Source organism: Lactuca serriola, chromosome 4 (genome assembly GCF_051521515.1).
Source record: "Lactuca serriola cultivar US96UC23 chromosome 4, Lser_US96UC23_V15, whole genome shotgun sequence".
NCBI classification, from domain to species: Eukaryota; Viridiplantae; Streptophyta; class Magnoliopsida; order Asterales; family Asteraceae; genus Lactuca; species Lactuca serriola.
Genome location: NC_136411.1, coordinates 44,301,647 through 44,321,528, shown reverse-complemented (window position 1 = coordinate 44,321,528; position 19,882 = coordinate 44,301,647). Strand labels below are relative to the sequence as shown.

Genomic DNA, 19,882 nt, shown 5'->3' with positions numbered 1-19,882 from the left:
ACCGGTGGATCAGCTTGACCAACGGTCCTGCTATCGTTCCCTTCCTTAGACTGCCTGTCATTCAGCTCGGGCTGCTCAATAGGCATCGTAAATTCCTCTCGAGCTTGTTGAAGTAAACGCCTTGTTTCCTCCATTTGACGATCCAACATCACCTGGATCATCGCTTGCACTCCGGCCATCGTTATTGGCTCAACAGCGGCTAACACAACCGGTATCTGCTCAATCACCGGGGGTTGATCTCGGTTCCCATTTGCATTCATGTTTCCGCTACGGGTTCTTGTCATCTTTATCTATACACCGAATAAGGTGAATCTAGATCTTTACTTAGGATTGACGGTTAAATCATCCGTATCACTCCGAAACGTTTATATGCTAGTTCTAATATCGTAGTCGTACATTTAGAATCTAAACACATAAGGTTTCCAGATCCGGTCTGCAACAGACCATAGATCCGAACAACTAACAACATATCAGGCACAAGTATTTAGCACATAAAAGCATTTAGGCACAATTCCTAAAATAAGCTAGTGCTCACACCTCACAATCATCGCTTAGCATTCTAAGTTTAAGTCTAGAAATAAATCTATATTGCTAGTTCGCTTAAACTAATGCTCTGATACCAACTATGACATCCCCATTTTTCACGGCCAGAAAGACCGATTTTGTTTATGCTTTATAAAAATCAAAGTACTTCTTTTATAAAAATGTTACGGAATTTGTTCCCAGAAAAATACGATAAATACGTTATTAAAACATTTTCGAAGAAACTTATTTATTTCATTTTAAAACGTTTGGGATGTCATCGTTAATACAGAAACATAAGCATAAACAGAACTTACAATTATTTACACTAGTGATCTACATCTCTTTAAATCTCTCAGTGTAATGTCACTTCATATCGTCACCTGTGATATAAATAAACTGAGTGGGTCAGGTTGGGAAACCTGGTCAGTACATAGGGTTTTCAACCCACAATAATATAATTATTATGTTCGATCATCAAACAATTAACCCAATTACCCATCCCTATTATCTTCTTTATTCTTAAGGATCTACCCTAAGAATTAGCTATTTCTCATTCATTCATTCCTAAGGATCATCCTAAGGAAACAACATGAAGTCCATTGTTGCCAATGACACATTGGTTAAGCGCAGCTGCTAATCTTGTCACTTAGGCGCAACTGCAAGAATGGTGACATTTTCTATGAGGTGCTTCTGCCGATATTGACCTTTAAATGCTACTATCGTGGTCATAAGGCTCCCCATTAGGCGCAACTGCCGATACTGTCCTTAGAGTGCAGCTGCTAGGACGTTTACCGTAGATCTAAAACATCAACGGGTTGTGGCGCAGCTGCCAGTGCTCATCTATAGGGTATTAGGTCCACTGCTGCCAATGTATACCTATAGGGTACTAGGTCCATGCTACTAATGTTCCTCTATTTCAGCTTTTATCCCTCATCATTCATCTACCCATGTTTTACCCAACATATTTTGTAGATATAAAATACTTTACACAGTTTACATCATTTAAAACATGTATAAAAATCTTTCACCAGCATAGACAACAAGTATTCAGACAATATGCACACATAGTATGTAATTTATAATAAAATACTTCATATCTGTGTGTAAGCTGAAAGGGACCATGCACTCACCTGAGTAGGTGGTGACTCAGCACTCGAACAACGCTTCGATACTCTCAAAACAATTTCCTTCGATAAAACCTAGTATCAATACCACTAGGGTTTAGTCTAACGATAACCGCGACAAACTAATAGTCTGACTATTATTATTATTATTATATAAGCGTTAAATAAAACTCAATATAACTCATAATAATAGCCCAAATACTCATTATAAGTTCCTGATAATGTTACTATATTAAAACATAAGCTATACTAAAGATAGGTTAGGCGTAGCTCACTTACAACGGGTTTTCTCGAAAACCGGGCTTCGCTGGAGCAGCGTTACCGAGCCGAAAGGCTCTTTTCTCGGGACTCCGGGAGCCTCGGGGCTTCCTTCGGGTGCTAGGGGGTTTACCTAGGCTTTTAGGGGGGGTTAGGGGGCTAGAGAGAGTCTAGAGAGAGAAAGAATAGTTTAGGAATGTGTGAAGAATGAGGGAACCTGGCACCTCTATTTATAGGGGTGCTGATTGGCCTACTCGCCGAGTTGGTCCATGTGGTGGCCTTCTGGTGGTGCCACGTGTCCAATTCTGGTGGTGCCACGTCACCCCTATCGCGTATCAGCCTTCGAACTTAGAAAAATCATAACTCTCGCATACGAGCTCTGTTTTCGACGTTCTTTATATCCACGCGTAGGTAAAATCAAGATCTACAACTTTCATTTAGACTCCGTCGGCTAATTCTCGACCGATCTCAAATTTAACAGTAGGAGGCGTTTAGACTGTTAAATGACCGCGAAGAATTTATAACTCCTTCATACGAACTCCGTTTTTGTCCATCTTTTTACCATTGAGTTCCTATTAATGAGATCTTCAACTATCATTTAGGTCGCGTAAGCCAAAAACCGCTTGAACTAAAATTCGAGTTTTGGGTCGTGCACTGCTAAGCCGAATCTTAGAAAAATCATAACTTCCTCATACGAAGTCAGATTTGGGCGTTCTTTTTATCGACGCTCTTAGTTTAACATATTCTACAACTTTCGTTTAGATTGCTAAGGCTAAATCTCGCTCTATCATAAATTCACTATTTACACTTCCCGGTGCCGTGCCGGTTTTGCCGTAAAACTTCGACGAGCTATAACTTCTTCGTTATAACTCGGATTTTGGCGTTCTTTATATGTATGGAAACCTTGTGACATATTCTACAACTTGGTTAAGGTTATTTATTCTAAATAATCTTTTTGTTGAAAAGTCGTTTTCGACCCCTATTGCCTCTAATTTGATTAGCCCGGATCTGTGGGCGTTACACTGAGCCTCCCTAATCAATCCTAAAAGCGGGGAATCCACTGATATCCTCATAAACGATGCCCCCATCGAAAGGCCCAGCTGACTTGCGGCTCAAATCATTCGCTACTACATTCGCTTTACCCAGATGGTAAAGGATCTCGCAGTCATAATCCCTTACTATGTCCAGCAACCTGCGTTACCTCATGTTCAGGTTCGGCTGATCCATAGTATGCCTTAGACTCTTGTTATCCGTGTAGATAGTACAACGGACCCCATAAAGATAGTGCCTCCAAATTTTTAGGGCAAAAACCACGTCCCCCAACTCCAAATCATGTGTAGGATATCACATCTCGTGCGGCTTCATCTGCCGCGAAGCATAAGATATCACTAGTCCTCTCTTCATTATGACCGTAGATGGATGCATCACAGAATACCATAAAGTCCTCAACTCCTTCCGGGAGGGTCAAAACCGAGGCCTCACAAAGTTACTCCCCTATTAAGCCATTATTCCCATTAAGCTCTTAATGCCTTAAGATAAAGTCCCAAAACGTAGATTTGACTTCCTTGAGCTGGAATACCACGTAAATTAGCTAAATTTACATTCATGCATGGCTAAGTGAAGCTATTAAGCTTAGAAATGACTTAAAAATGGCTTAATGCATGCATGATGACTAATATCCCATAAAGTTGGCACCTTTATGCCTAGGAAGCCTCTAACAAGTTCAGATATAATGAAATGATCCCTTCAAATCGTCCCAAACCATCAATCCATATAAAAGGGACCAAATGTGTGCCAAATCAACCTATAAAGGAAACTAGACATTGAAAAGTCAAGGTTTGAACTTGATACCTTAGGAAGCTTGCAATGTGATGAAGGGTTCTGGATCTCAAGTCCCCCACTAAGCTATGAACTTCACTCTCTTCTAGGTTCTTTAAAGATGGACCAAATCAACACAAATTTCTCTTCAAGAGCTCAAAGATGTAAAAATGGAGGCTAAGGGGACGGTTAGGGTTTTTCTGGAGGTTTAGACACAAGAAATAAGGCCAGCCCTAAAAGATTAAGGATGAATATATATGGTGCAACACCCCATTTTAGGGTTTCTAGAAGTCATGTGTACGCCTAGCATACATAAGCGTACGCCCATTGTACGCGCCCGGTGTCCCAGTCCATCTCGAGCTAGTACGCTAAGCGTACCAAGTGGTACAACCCGCATACTACTCTAAGGCTAAAAAATGAAACTCTGAATTAATAAAGGGAAAAAATGAGAACACCAAGATCGGGGTGTTACAGTGCTTGTATGTTTTATGCATGGAGCTGATCTAGGCTCGGGGTCATTACAGACTTGGGGTTGATACGGAACCGATGGAGCTGATCTGGGCTCAGAGTCAATATGGACTCGGGGGTTGATACAGACCCATGGTTTCTATGAACCCCATACAAATATGGGTTGTTATATATGTTATATGTGGAATTTTGGGGGAAAATAACTAATCTTCGTGCTTATAGTTGTTGATTTACTATGTTTCAGGTACTTATACGATCGCGGGAAGGAAAAAGCTTGATTGTACACACCCATCTGTAGTTTCTGTGATTCTACATGTTTCGATACTCTGATTTTTTGGGATAATTGTGGTTGATACTTATATTTTGTTTGACTTGAGTTTGTGGAAACAATGATTTTACCTTATTAAAAATGCAAAATTTTTCTTTGAAAAATTGGGACATTACAAGTTGGTATTAGAGCCCTGGTTAGAGGGATTTGGATGAACACTCGTGGGATTCCAGACTAACACTAGGATCTAAGAAAAAAATTTCTTAGTTTTTTTAAGCAGTAAAGAATTTCAAAGAAGAAAAGAAGAGAAAGCAATATGTAAAATCAGTCGAAGCTCGAAAGTGATCTCCCAAAGTACCCATACTTGTGTTTTGTTGTATTTGAGTTATTACATGAACTGATAGAGATTCATGCTAGTGATATGATAAGGCTCCCTCAAGAAGTGCATGATAGAATTACCTGAATAGTGATGTGTTTTTCCTTGGAGATGGCTTGTGTTACTTTGTAGGATTGAATCTAAGGTTGTTAACTACTTTATGTATACTTTATGGTTGTACATAGTTAGGGTTTTATAGCCTTATAATGCTTGGTTTTTCCTTATTTCCTTTTCCTTGTCTGATTGTGGAGTTAAGGTACAATCATTTATTCGACTGTATATCAATTCCTATATTATGTACAATTGGTATACGTGAATCAACTGGTGAGTTTAGCATAGATTCTCTGCGGGGTGGAGCGGTGGTCGAGGCGGAACCTAGGATGAGTATGTAGGTGCTTAGTGGTGGTTTTGGAGAGCCCATAGGGATATGTGGATACGGCTAGAGTAGAGTAAGTAGTGATTTAGGACCTTGAGAGGGCCACCTGAATCAACTACGGATAGGTGTGGAATGTAGTATTTTTTTGTAATACTGAAAGCATAGGATCTGTATGCGATTTGGGAAGAACCTTGGGGTACTAAGCAACTCGTGAGAGTGTATATAATGTATGTGTACGTTTTATTCTGGTTTTGACCTCTTCCTTGTGTGATTCAATATGGTGATGACTACCCATGGTTCAGGCTCTTGCAACCCAGAGAAGCCGGGTACCAATGATGATAAGATATGTAGGATCGTTGTTGCATAGGTGGTCGCGATGATCAGGGAGACTATTTTAGAGATGTTTGGGTCTATCAAGACCACGATGATTAAGTTGTTCGACGAGTGTTACGCGGCCGTCACCGAGGTTGTTGCTGCCGTAGCCACCATAGTTGTTGTTGTTGCCAGGCCACATGGGGATGATTCGATGTTGTACCAGGAATTCAACAACACAAAGCCCCCAGAGTTCTACGGGGTCAGGGACCTGAGTACGGCTATGAGATGGGTTTCTGATGTTGAGGGATGCTTCTACACTTGTTCATGTCCGGAGAACCTAAAGGTTTGCGAGTTGCCGTTGTTTTTTGATATTGATCCAAGGCTACCTTAAACAAATCGAAATCGTTTGACCCACTTTTGTGTAGGTTGTTGTAAATTTCTCGGAATTCAGTACATTTTAGCCTTAAATCACACCACTTCAAGCTAATTTGGTCAGCATTTTGACTTTCACTTTCCATTAAATCATAGAACACGTTTAGCACTTTTTCTTAAAAACAATTGTATGTTTGATTATCTCCTTCAATTTGGTCTTGGAAGCCGATACCCACGCTTGTGATAACTTATCTTCTTCCTCTTTTGTCCATTGCACTCTATCGATTGCATTGGTTCGAACGAGTTTTTTTTTCCTTTCTATTTTTTTGGTTGGGGTGGTGTTGAAGGTTATGTTTCCGCTACAAAATACGAAGAATGAGGGGGTAGAGAAGGTTGTGCTTGTGGTTGTGTTTTCCGCTACAAAATACGGAGAATGAAGGGGTAGAGAAGGTTGTGTTTGTGGTTGGAAATGTTGTTGGTATATGAAACCGGGTTGAAATTGTTGTTGATTGGGTGGGAAAGTTTGGTATTGCTGTTGGAAAAGTTGTGTTTGTTGGATAGGGGAACCACTTTGGAGCAAATTCATAAACCCACCTTGAGGTGATTTCATGTTCGGGTATTGGTGGGGAGTTGTATCTAACGTAAAAGCGTTATCAGACTTGCAGTTTCGATAGTTTGGTAGAGTATTTTGATTGGGATCCATGGTTTTTGGATTGTAAACAAAGTTATGTATGTAAATAGAGAAATAGAAGAATGGTGTAAAAATTAGATTTTGTATTGTGGTATTTATATAGGTAAATGATTGTTTTAAAAAAAGTTAACAATATTTTTTTTGAAAAACTCTTGTTCAACGGTTATTCAAAGAGGTCAAAGGTGGTGAAGTTCGAATCGAGGTGTGATTAGTCGTCATAGAGCGTTGAACGGACCACAAATCGCCACGACATTGAGCCACCACGAAATACTGGAATGGTGTTCGTAATTATGGTTCGTGGCCACTTCAATAGCGAACACCTTTGCGGTATGTATACGTGAAGCTCTTATATAATATATTACTAGTTGTGAGACTCATGTAGTAGATGGGTTGATTTACAACAAAAAAAATGTAACGACCCGAAAATCACGACATAAAAATTTTTGCTTTTAAATTAATAAATTGTTAATACAGATTGTTTCTATAAAACCAAAGTAATCAATATTTAGCAAAATATCTTTTAACCAGAGAAATTCCCAGAAAGCAGAACCATATGGTGTGTGCGCTACAATCATCCTAAACTCTTTTATTTGAAAACCAGAGTACCTGAAACATAAACCGAAAACCATAAGCACAGAGCTTACTGAGTTTCCCCAAAATACAATACCACATACAATCACAGATTATCATGCAAATACATATAAGTGCCACGGGCTCCCCCATGGTCTTTATCTATTATGCCATGGGCTCCCCCCTTGATCTTTATCTGGAATGCCATGGGCTTTCCACTCATGGTCTGAAATCCAATTTCCATGGGCTCCCCCAGGGTCTTCGATGTAAGTATCACAAAAACAACTAGCATAACACATAACACATAATGGGCCGACATTGGTGCCTTCGACCCATGGATATAGTGAGAAGACTCACCTCGCACTGCTGAAACATACAGAAAACCTTTGGTTGTTGGCTGACAAATCCTCAAACTACCAATAACAAAACAATACCCATTTAACAATTGGGTTCTAATCCATAACCATAACTCCATACCTTAGGTAAAAAGACCATTTTACCCCTAACCTAGCCTTGTCCAAAACTACGGCCCAAACTATAATCTAAAAGGCCCAAAGGCCAATTAATCGACTAATGGCCCAATTTTCCAAATTGGGCCCTAACCTCTACATGGGCCTTACCTTAAATCACAACCATCTTTCTAGCCCAAAACATTTGGCATTCCGATAGCCCATTAGCCCATAATCATCCAAAGCCCAATAATGGACCACCTATGTCCCAATTTTCCAAATTAGGCTCAAGCCTCTCCAATGGGCCTTATCCTAAAGCCCAGTAATTGCCTTGGTCCAAAACCTGTTTTTAGATGGTCCGCGAAGGCCCACAGCAACTAAGTCCAAGAAATGTCCCAACCCGAGGCCCGCAAATTGCAAAGTCCAATCTGACTGAGTATGTAGGGCGTACTCAGTTGTACGTTGCGCGTACTCGCATAAAGGCTTGTATGTTGTGCGTACAGGCTTATACGCCTAGTGTAACCCCCTCTTAATCCCACTTTTACCATTAAGAACTTGATGCTTAGCCCATAGGTCTAAACCACATATTTGAGTCCTAAACAACGTCTAGACACATAAAGTCATTGACTTGGTGACTTTGCATGCCCCAATTGGACCCAACCTCAAAATATAACACTCTACTATCATGAAAATGGTCCTAACTCATGCATGGATAGATTTAGACCCCAAAGATAGCAAGTTTATGACTCAAGGACCAAAATAACACCAAGAGTGGCAACTCTAAGCTTCAGAAACATTATGAACACATAAGATCTCCACAATGGAACCAAAAAGGTTCATAAACCCAAACCAAAAGAGATCTCAGTTAAGAATCATAAAGTTCAAGACTTTATACCTTAAATAAGTGCCAAATGTTGATGGATTCTGGATCTATAAGCCTTCACTCCTCTAGTGAAGCTTCAAGGATGACCACCTTCCTTCAAAGCACCAAAATCCACCTTACAAAGACCTTATAGGCTCAAAACACACAATCAGGGAATTAGGGTTTGAGTGCAGGGTAAGGAGTACAAGGAGGCTGATAAAATGAGGGTTTCAAGTCCAAAAGAATGCTTAAATAATGGTCAACCTTGGAAATTACGGTTTTCAAGATCTGACCGTACGCCCCACGTACACTTCTGTACGCCCAGCGTACACCTTCGGATTCCCAATCAATACCTTCACATGATTACGCTAAGCGTACCACTTGGTATGTCCCGCTTACTCGCTTTACTGCTTGTACACTAAGTGTACCTTGTTGTACGCCCCGTGTACTTCATAACCCCTTAACCCTAAATACTCCGAAGATCATAACTCCTTTGTTATAAACTCGATTCCAATAATCCTTATATCTATTTAAATAAGTTCCAAATGTTGATGGGATTCTGGATCTATAAGTCTTCATTCCTCTAGTGAAGCTTCAAGGATGACCACCTTCCTTCAAAGCACCAAAATCCACCTTACAAAGACCTTCTAGGCTCAAAACACACAATCATAAAATTAGGGTTCGAGTGTAGGGTAAGGAAGACAAGGAGGCTGATAAAATGAGGGTTTTAAGTCCATAAGAATGCTTCAATAGTGGTCAACCCCAAAAATTAGGGTTTTCAAGATCTGAGCGTACGCCCCGCGTACACCTCCAGATTCCCAATCAATACCTTTGCATTAGTACACAAAGCATACCACTTGGTATGCCCCGTGTACTCGCTTCACTGCTTGCACGCTAAGCGTACCTTGTTGTACGCCCTGCGTACTTCTCAACCCCTTACCCTAAATACTCCGAAGATCATAACTCCTTTGTTATAAACCTGATTCTGATGATCCATATATCTATATAAAGGTATCAAGACGCTCAATACTGATATCCATTCATACTCACCATAAGATATCCCAAACGAACATCCGCTTTCCATAAAAACCCGAGCTGACAAATTACCAAAATGCCCATTTGATTCCTAAACACAAACCGGATACTCGAACTATCTGAAATACCTTAACCACTCCTAGTAAGTCCAGAACCCAACTTATCGAGGGTCTGACGCCTGCTAATACCCAGTCCTTTGATCACCAACTCAAAATGGGAACAATGCGAAACAGGATGTTACAAAAAAAGTTAAATATAAAAGTCAAAATATTTGAGAACTTTGAATTAATAAGAAAATACGAAAAATAATGAATTATTATTATTGAATTTTTTTTATCTTTTAAATTTAAACAAATAATTTAAATAAATAAACAAAAGAAACTAATGAACTTTAATTTAGGAATTCTGAAATTAAAAGATAACTTCATTAATGAAATTGATATCCATTTATTACTACACTAGGTGTATTACATGAGTTTATTTAAAAAAAAAATATGAAATTTTAACAATTTGAGAAGTTTGAATTTATAAAAAAATGAGAAAAATTTTGAATTATTAAAATTAATGAGGCTTTAATACATTGAATACAATACATATATAAACCATTGCTAATAAATACCTTGCATATTAAGACGAAATTTTAATTTAATAAAATTTAACATATAATAAAATGACAAAGTGGAAAATAAAAAATTCAAAAATTCTAGAAAATGTCATGTGCCCAAATTAAGAAGAAGACATGTGGCAAAAAGATTTTGATTTATTAGGGATTATTTATTTATTGTAATTATTATATTAAAATGTTATATGAACTTTAATAAAATAGAAAAACTCATAAAATGACATGTGGAAAAAAAAATTAATTCAAAATAACAACAAAATGACATTTAGCAAATTGAATAAGAGTGTAACATGAGGTAAAAAAATATTTATATATTAGAATAGATAATAATAATAATAATAATAATAATAATAATAATAATAATAATAATAATAAGTTTAATGTAAGTAATCTACGACTTATCTTATTTAGTACACATTTTATTAAAAGGAGAAGAAATGGTACTCCTTGTTTTGAACTCGTTGCCCAAGGAAGAGAGTCACCGACTCGAGTACTCTGCCACTGAGCCAAAACGTTTTAGATTGTAAAATGTAAATTTTCACTTTATATAATATAGACAAAATTGCAAAAATGGTTCCTATGGTATACATTGTTTTGGGGTTTTAGTCCAAACCACGACTTTTTTGGATTGATAGTCTTTTTGACCTAGTTTCGTTGCGTTTTTGGTCCCTCAGTAAACTGAAAAAAGACTATTATGCCCTTCTGGTATATTTTTTTATGCTTTTCTACTTAAATTAAATGAAAAATAAAATAATTAACTAATTTGGGGCCCACATCTCTCTCTCTCCTATGTAAACCCACCGCCGATCGAAACCTCAATTCGACTACTCAGGGTTATACCCATGATATCACCTTCAATCCAAAAACATCATCTACATACAGGTTATACACAAACACCCATTCGACTGGTAATACACATAAATGAGAGGAAGAGGAATCGTAAGTGAAGGAAAAAAGGGTGAGCCGATAAAGGAGAAGAAATCGAGAGGGGCTGTTGTAAGGAGCTGCTCTGGCGGCCGGTAAAGGGGAAGAAATCGACGCATGAGATACGAGGGATGCCAAATTTACCAGGTCGGATTACCAAGGTTAAAGACTGCTCTGATTCTTCCAAAGCTTTCGCTAGTTTGTTGTACTCTTTTATTGTAGGTCCAACTTCACTCCCATAGATTATAGATCCTTCTTGTTTGATTCCAACCACTAGATAACCTCGTATTCACTTCTATGTAACTAGATTTGTGGTTCGACGAGCTACCACCATCGTATTCCTGCAACATTAGATTTCACAGATTTTTGTTTTTGTGAGTTTAGAATAAAAAATCGATCAGACCCTATCTCTCCATCTCCAAGCCCTTTCCTGTACATCGTCTTTTACACCATCACCATTCCCACCATCCTACCACTCCAGAACCATTGTAGCTTCCACCATCAAAAGGGGAATGGTTGATTTTTTTAGTCTTGTACAAACTAATTTCAGGTGTAATCGGACATAGAAATTGACCAAATCAGAAATAGAAATCGACCAAATCCGATTTCAGGTGAAATGGGTTTCTCTCATCGTTAATCAGTTGGCAAACCAAATCTGATTTCATGTGTTGTGCGTGAGTTATAAACCAGGAAAAGAAGAAAGAAAAGAAATCAGATTCGTAAGTTTGAGAAGGATGAAAGAAAAGCAATGTGTGTGTGTGAGAGAGAGAGAGAGAGAGAATGTGGGCCCCTATTTTTATTTTTAGATATAAATACTTATAGGAAAAAAAAGAAAAATGAAAAATAAATATAATAAGGGCAATTTAGTCTTTTCAGTCTACCGAAGAACCAAAATTACAAACAAACTATCTCAAAAAGACCAGCAATCCAAAAAAAATCATGGTTTGGACTAAAACCCAAAAAAATTGCTTACCACATGGACATTTTTGCAGTTTTGTCTATAATATATTATAACAAGGTTTATTGAACTTTAAAGGAAAAAACTAAAATAGAGTGGATGAGAAGCAAACTTGAACTTGGGTCACTCGCTAATTGGTGAGGGTTTTAGCCTTCTAATTGAAACTAATACCATACATATTATTTACGTATTAATATGTATGAATAAATTTAAACCGTGTGTTTATATTTAAAACTATATTTAATATGTATTTATATGTAAAGTTATAGCTTTAAATATTAAAATACAGGTTTAAATGCAAAAATACTTATTTATATGCTAAAATAGTGTATGCGATTGACCTCCACGTGAACCTCAGAACGGGTTAATGTTGGCCGTTTAGAGGGTGTTGTTTTCTAACTTTTTGCTAACTACATATCAATAGTATACATTATATACAACTAGTAAAGAACCCGCGGCTACGTCGCTTTTGGGGTAATATGGAAAAAATCGGTAAACTTTAAAAGATATGTGCTAAAATTGTAAATCACCATAAATAGGGAAGAAAGTCGACAACTCCTAAAATTAGATGTCAAAAGTGTACAACGAAAAAAGGGACATTGGTGGAGAAAATCCAAAATGTTGTGGCAATAATATTAAAGTTGTCAACATTGGGAAAATACGTTGACAAAATTTTAAAGGAGGTTTTTTTTGTATTTTTTATGTCAAAATGTAAAACTTTTGACTACAAGGACAAAAAGTGTCAAATTCATTAAAGAATTGTGGCAAAAACTCCAAAATGTAAAACCTTTGAATATAAGGATTAAAAGTGTCAAAGTCATTAAAGATTTGTGGCAAAAACCTTAAGACACAAAAACTTAATCAAAAGGCAAAAATCTAAAAATTTTGACATTAGGGACTAAAGTGTCAGGTTCAGCAAACTTTTGTGGCAAAATCCTAAAGCCTAAAAGAATACTATTCCTAAGCTCCTTTGGATTATATATATATATATATATATATATATATATATATATATATCTTCTCTACTAATAAAACAGTACTAAAAACGCCACCTGACATTCTCTTAGCCACTCGCCCTTGCATTTTCCCGCTCAAAAATTATAAGTGAAGTTCCCACTTTGCCCTTCTATTCTTGAAAATATTACTGTACACATCAGGAAACGGCAATCAGTAAATATATAAATCAGGAAATTTCAAATTTAATTCGGTGGAATATTGAAGATCAAATCAATCCCAACAAATCAGGTAATCAATTTAAATTCCATTTTATATCAATCCCAAAAAATCAGGCAATCGGTTTAGGAAGAAATGATATATTCCAATACAATTTCAGAAGTCAATACGATTCCTGTTAACGTGCTTTATTCAATACGATTTCAGAGGTCATATGTTCATCATCAGGTCAACAAAACTACATTGTTCTTTACCTTTTAGTTGTTCTTTTTCATCTACATTCTTAATCGATTTCATCACTTTTCCCTCTATTTTTTTACCTGTTATATATAAGAGTTTGATACATTGGTATTTCTTTATGTATAATATTCTGGTACATATAGTCGCGATCTGTGTGTGTCGATTTTTAGTTTTATTGATTTGTGTATCTTATATAATTGTATGTGATACATTAGAGTCATAGGACCATTTAATTTCTTCTACAACTATTTGCTTCCTCCAGTGATTTGGTTCATCTAAATACTTAATCGTAATTAGGGTATTTGGATGGTTAGACCTATAATTCTTCCATAACCATTTTTCTTAAAAACCCCACCACATGACATATTTTCTGAAAACTTGAAAATACTTTTATCAGTTGGTGGTTTCTTTTAGGCATTTCAGCAATCACATCATATTCATATAAACTACAAACATGTTGAAAAAGTAACTCAAATTATCAATTCATTTGATTTATTCATGTGATTTATCAAACCTGTTTAAATAATAAACAAAAAAATACAAATTTCATTTTAAAGTTCCTTTTACACTATATCCCATTTTTAGGAATCTATTCTCAAAGTGCAATACTATAATCTGGAATTGATCATCTTTTAGTTTATTTTTCTAAATATATGTGTTATTGTTTATATGTACGTATCTGTTTATATTTGTTTTTGTGAATCATAATTTTTCTGTTTATATCTGTTTTTGAAAAGTATGTTTACAGGTGATAATTAAATATATAAATCAATCAGTGCTTTACGATTTTCCTGTTTATATCCTAATTTTTTTTGTTAAATATACAGGTTTTTTCTGTTTAGTTTTTGATTTTTAGTTTTTTTCTCATTATATACCCTTAAGGGTATATCAGTAAATATGTAATTTTCTCATTGTTTTCTTGGTAAATCTACACTTAGATAATAAACAAAAAAAAATTGATTATTTCATCTAATTTATCAAACCGTTTAAATAATAAACAAAAAAATTATCAATTTCTTTTTGAAAGTTCGTGTTACACTATATCCCATTTTTAGTAATTTATTCTCAAAGAACAATGCTATAATCCGTAATTTATCATCTTTTAGTTTAATTTTCTAAATATATGTGGTTGTCTATGTGTGTGTATCTGTTTATATATGTTTTTGTGAATCATGATATTTTTCAAAGTCATGAATTTTTTTTTGGACAAACAAAATTATCTTTCCATTATTATAATATATGTTTTTTTAATTACAAGGTACAATGGAACATATTACGTTTTTTTTAAGCAGTTATGCAATGAGCTGCAATATCAAAACAATAACATACATGTTAAAACTACAGGTAAGAAATGGAACCGCGAATTCCAACAGAGTTGGAATTCGAAATTCCATTTCATGACATGTTTGCATCATAATTGGGACAAATTTCAGTTATGTTGGATATGATAAATAGATATGATCCTGAAAAAGGAGTGTAGTTTTTTAGGGTAGAAGTCCCATCTTTTTCCCAAAAAACTATGTAAATTGTCAAATTAGTAGTGTAGTTTGTGAGGGTATAATAGTAAATTTACTTGATTTTTTTTTATTTGGATGAGAATCCAGTGGAAACAGAATCAGTCGTTTTTTTGAAGTAGTTATGCAATGAGCTGTCATATCAAAACAAGAATAGACATATTAGAAACCGCAGGTCTAAAATAGAACCGCGGATTCCAACAGAGTTGGAATTTGAAATTCCATTTCATGATGTTAGAAACCGCAGGTAAGTAATGGAACTGCGGATTCCAACAGACTTGGAATTCGAAATTCCATTTCATGACATGTTAGTAATCCATTCGCAGCCAAGAACTGGAATTGTGCATTCCAAGGCAATTAGATTTCAACATTTCATTTAATTATGCATTTGTTTGAAAATTTAGACAGAAATTAGATTTTAACATTTATTTTTATTGATTTACATTCCAAAAAGGTGAATCATCGTTTAAAAAAAACATGATTTCTCTTATTACTATGAATATATTACAGCTATATATCAAACACATGCATATACACATATTTCATATTACTATGAATACTTCAATTTTTTTACATGCATGCTATTTGCCAAACATATACATAAACACATTTATTCTTTTTATCTTTCTTTATCTTTTGTGATTTGTAGTAAATACTAATAAAGTATTGCTTTTTTCTTTTCTGAGTTGTTGTAAATAACAACAAACTATATTTAGCTTTTTTCATTAGACTAAATGAAAGAAATACGATGTACTTTTTTTTGTTTATTATAACATCGTACTTTATTCTCTTCCTATTACTGTATTGCACTTTGTAAATTATCCAAATATAACGTGTGTGGATTATTATCTTCAACTGTTAACAGATTATGGATTCCCAATTATAACATTTTACTTTGATAAATGACCAAATTGGTCCATGCTTTTTAAAATTTTAAAGAGAATGTCCCTATTTCAAAGAACATTGCTATAGTTTTAAAGGAATGGTCTGTGTGTCATAAAATCATTTTACATGAATCATCCCTGTTTAAGATCTTAGACATGAGAGATTTTTGTAATATAAAAAATAACACACTATTGGTCCAATATTTACATTGTTAAAAAAATATTTAAATACATTGGATGTTAAAATGGTCATTTACCTTCCAATTGTTTTTGACAGTCATGTATTCTGATGTTTTAACTGAGACAACATACTAACTCTTTGTGTATGTTGAATTGTATGAATAAGATCCAACTGATAAAAATTGCCCAAACCTGGATTACATGTCAATAGCAGATTTAGTTAAAATTAGACAAAAGGGTAAATTAAATGTGTAAATTGGGTAAAATTTTAAAAGTACAATGTCTTAATAAGATAAAGTTCAAAGTACAATAATGTTTATGTTGCAGCTCTTTATCAAAGCACACAAGTGTTATTGATTGCGTTCATGAAATACTAACAATATAATATATTATAATACAAATATACATATTCTAGGTGGTGAAATCGTAACAGCCTAACAATTTGGTATGTAACTTTATTAAATCAACAAAAAAATTATGCAGATTGGAAACATAAATAAAAATATATCTTTTGTTGTTTTAATTAAGGAAATAAATATTTTTTTTATGAATACTTACCTGAAAAAACGCATATTCAAATTTCAAATTTTGAATATTTGCTTCCTGAAAAATCTTCCAAATAGCCAAAAATTTATTCCAAACACATCGACGTTTTTTTCCTTTGCTTTTTATATGTCTTCTACTCGTGTACCATCCTTTTCCATCCATTTTCCTGCAAAATAAACAAGTAACTTTCTTTTGATTTTAATCTATTTTCTGTCAAAAAAAAGGAAGAACAATTACCTAATTTTACGTTCAATTACAATTCTTTTTATGACGTTCAGAACTTGATTCGCTCCTCATTTCAATAACCGATTGGATTACTTATGTGCCCATGATTTTTATTCAGTCCAAATCTTCAATAAATTCGATACATAGAACTAGAGAAAAGATCGAAGAAGAAAACAAATGAACATGGAGCATATACATGTAATCGACTTAGGTTAATGGCATACGTATAACAAATCGATGGAGGAGAAGAAAATCTAAGAAATTTAACACATGGATGAAGCCTACTTACAGTTATCGGCGGTGGATCATAACGATTTGTCTATCGGTGTTGGATGATACCGATTTCGTTAGGGCAATAATATGGTATTTCAAAATACCCTTCTTCCAATTTCTCATACCTCAAAATTTAGGTGGGTAAAGTTAGATTGGGGGAGGGGGTTTCATCAATGGGTGCGATTCCTTTTCCCAATATGTATAAAATGTCTATAACTACAATATGTATAATTTGTCTATACAATACTAAAGCTACATTTTTATAATTGAAATTTATAATCCACCGTAATAAAATTTATAATTGAAATAATGAAATATATATCTTCTCAATTTAAGGTTCCCTTTTAAGACAAAAATGAAGATGCGTTTAATATAAATATTGTGTTTAATTTAAATATTATTTTTTTTCATATTTTATTTTATCAATTGTATATAACTATAGGATAAATATATTTTTTATATTAGGATATATAATAAAATAAAAAATATTTATATATAATCATATTACAACAATTAACCGTCTTAAATATTTGCATAAAAAAAATTGCAATTATATATCAAATATTCGCATAATGTTACTTTATATTTTATTTTCTTTAATTTAGTCATATTCTTTATTGCTATCATCTTATCTTATAAAATAATTGTTGTTATTTGTTCATATACAGACGTATCATGAAGTCATTTAATTCTAAAAATAGTAGAAAATTAAATAGTTTTTATTTAGATAATATAAATGACATTAATTTGTGTACTACATCAATCCAACAAATTTCAAGCGCTACAAATGTTATTACTTCAGTTTACAACGATAAGTTTTTGCTTTAACATTTTTTTTTTTTAAATTTGTACAACTTTTTTAAGCAAATTTCAAATTTTGAATATTTGCTTCCTGAAAAATCTTCCAAATAGCCAAAAATGTATTCCAAACACATCGACGTTTTTTTCCTTTGCTTTCTATATGTCTTCTACTCGTGTACCATCCTTCTCCATCCATTTTCCTGCAAAATAAACAAGTAACTTTCTTTTGATTTTAATCTATTTTCTGTCAAAAAAAAGGAAGAACAATTACCTAATTTTACGTTCAATTACAATTCTTTTTATGACGTTCAGAACTTGATTCGCTCCTCATTTCAATAACCGATTGGATTACTTATGTGCCCATGATTTTTATTCAGTCCAAATCTTCAATAAATTCGATACATAGAACTAGAGAAAAGATCGAAGAAGAAAACAAATGAACATGGAGCATATACATGTAATCGACTTAGGTTAATGGCATACGTATAACAAATCGATGGAGGAGAAGAAAATCTAAGAAATTTAACACATGGATGAAGCCTACTTACAGTTATCGGCGGTGGATCATAACGATTTGTCTATCGGTGTTGGATGATACCGATTTCGTTAGGGCAATAATATGGTATTTCAAAATACCCTTCTTCCAATTTCTCATACCTCAAAATTTAGGTGGGTAAAGTTAGATTGGGGGAGGGGGTTTCATCAATGGGTGCGATTCCTTTTCCCAATATGTATAAAATGTCTATAACTACAATATGTATAATTTGTCTATACAATACTAAAGCTACATTTTTATAATTGAAATTTATAATCCACCGTAATAAAATTTATAATTGAAATAATGAAATATATATCTTCTCAATTTAAGGTTCCCTTTTAAGACAAAAATGAAGATGCGTTTAATATAAATATTGTGTTTAATTTAAATATTATTTTTTTCATATTTTATTTTATCAATTGTATATAACTATAGGATAAATATATTTTTTATATTAGGATATATAATAAAATAAAAAATATTTATATATAATCATATTACAATAATTAACCGTCTTAAATATTTGCATAAAAAAAATTGCAATTATATATCAAATATTCGCATAATGTTACTTTATATTTTATTTTCTTTAATTTAGTCATATTCTTTATTGCTATCATCTTATCTTATAAAATAATTGTTGTTATTTGTTCATATACAGACGTATCATGAAGTCATTTAATTCTAAAAATAGTAAAAAATTAAATAGTTTTTATTTAGATAATATAAATGACATTAATTTGTGTACTACATCAATCCAACAAATTTCAAGCGCTACAAATGTTATTACTTCAGTTTACAACGATAAGTTTTTGCTTTAACATTTTTTTTTTAAATTTGTACAACTTTTTTAAGCAAATTTCAAATTTTGAATATTTGCTTCCTGAAAAATCTTCCAAATAGCCAAAAATGTATTCCAAACACATCGACGTTTTTTTCCTTTGCTTTCTATATGTCTTCTACTCGTGTACCATCCTTCTCCATCCATTTTCCTGCAAAATAAACAAGTAACTTTCTTTTGATTTTAATCTATTTTCTGTCAAAAAAAAGGAAGAACAATTACCTAATTTTACGTTCAATTACAATTCTTTTTATGACGTTCAGAACTTGATTCGCTCCTCATTTCAATAACCGATTGGATTACTTATGTGCCCATGATTTTTATTCAGTCCAAATCTTCAATAAATTCGATACATAGAACTAGAGAAAAGATCGAAGAAGAAAACAAATGAACATGGAGCATATACATGTAATCGACTTAGGTTAATGGCATACGTATAACAAATCAATGGAGGAGAAGAAAATCTAAGAAATTTAACACATGGATGAAGCCTACTTACAGTTATCGGCGGTGGATCATAACGATTTGTCTATCGGTGTTGGATGATACCGATTTCGTTAGGGCAATAATATGGTATTTCAAAATACCCTTCTTCCAATTTCTCATACCTCAAAATTTAGGTGGGTAAAGTGGGAGGGGGTTTCATCAATGGGTGC

At 34.0% G+C, this 19,882-nt stretch overlaps 3 long non-coding RNA genes across 5 annotated transcripts; all 3 read right to left on the bottom strand.

Moving 5' to 3' along the window:
- Window positions 1-7,011: 7,011 nt before the first annotated feature.
- LOC145100093 (uncharacterized) lies at window positions 7,012-17,301 on the bottom strand. Of its 3 annotated transcripts, XR_013704815.1 has the most exons (6): window positions 17,063-17,301; window positions 16,786-16,922; window positions 16,561-16,714; window positions 16,080-16,194; window positions 13,064-13,155; window positions 7,012-7,197 (listed from the first exon to the last, which is right to left on the bottom strand). It is a non-coding gene; the product is annotated as an uncharacterized LOC145100093 (long non-coding RNA). The 3 variants fall into 3 exon arrangements; XR_013704814.1 differs by lacking the exon at window positions 7,012-7,197 and having other exon boundaries at window positions 13,032-13,155; window positions 17,063-17,298; XR_013704816.1 differs by lacking the exons at window positions 7,012-7,197; window positions 16,080-16,194 and having other exon boundaries at window positions 13,032-13,155; window positions 17,063-17,298.
- A 596-nt stretch (window positions 17,302-17,897) lies between these two features.
- LOC145100092 (uncharacterized) lies at window positions 17,898-18,636 on the bottom strand. The gene is made up of 3 exons (XR_013704813.1): window positions 18,396-18,636; window positions 18,119-18,255; window positions 17,898-18,047 (listed from the first exon to the last, which is right to left on the bottom strand). It is a non-coding gene; the product is annotated as an uncharacterized LOC145100092 (long non-coding RNA).
- Window positions 18,637-19,141: 505 nt separating this feature from the next.
- LOC145100091 (uncharacterized) lies at window positions 19,142-19,882 on the bottom strand. Its single transcript, XR_013704812.1, has 3 exons — window positions 19,726-19,882; window positions 19,449-19,585; window positions 19,142-19,377 (listed from the first exon to the last, which is right to left on the bottom strand). It is a non-coding gene; the product is annotated as an uncharacterized LOC145100091 (long non-coding RNA).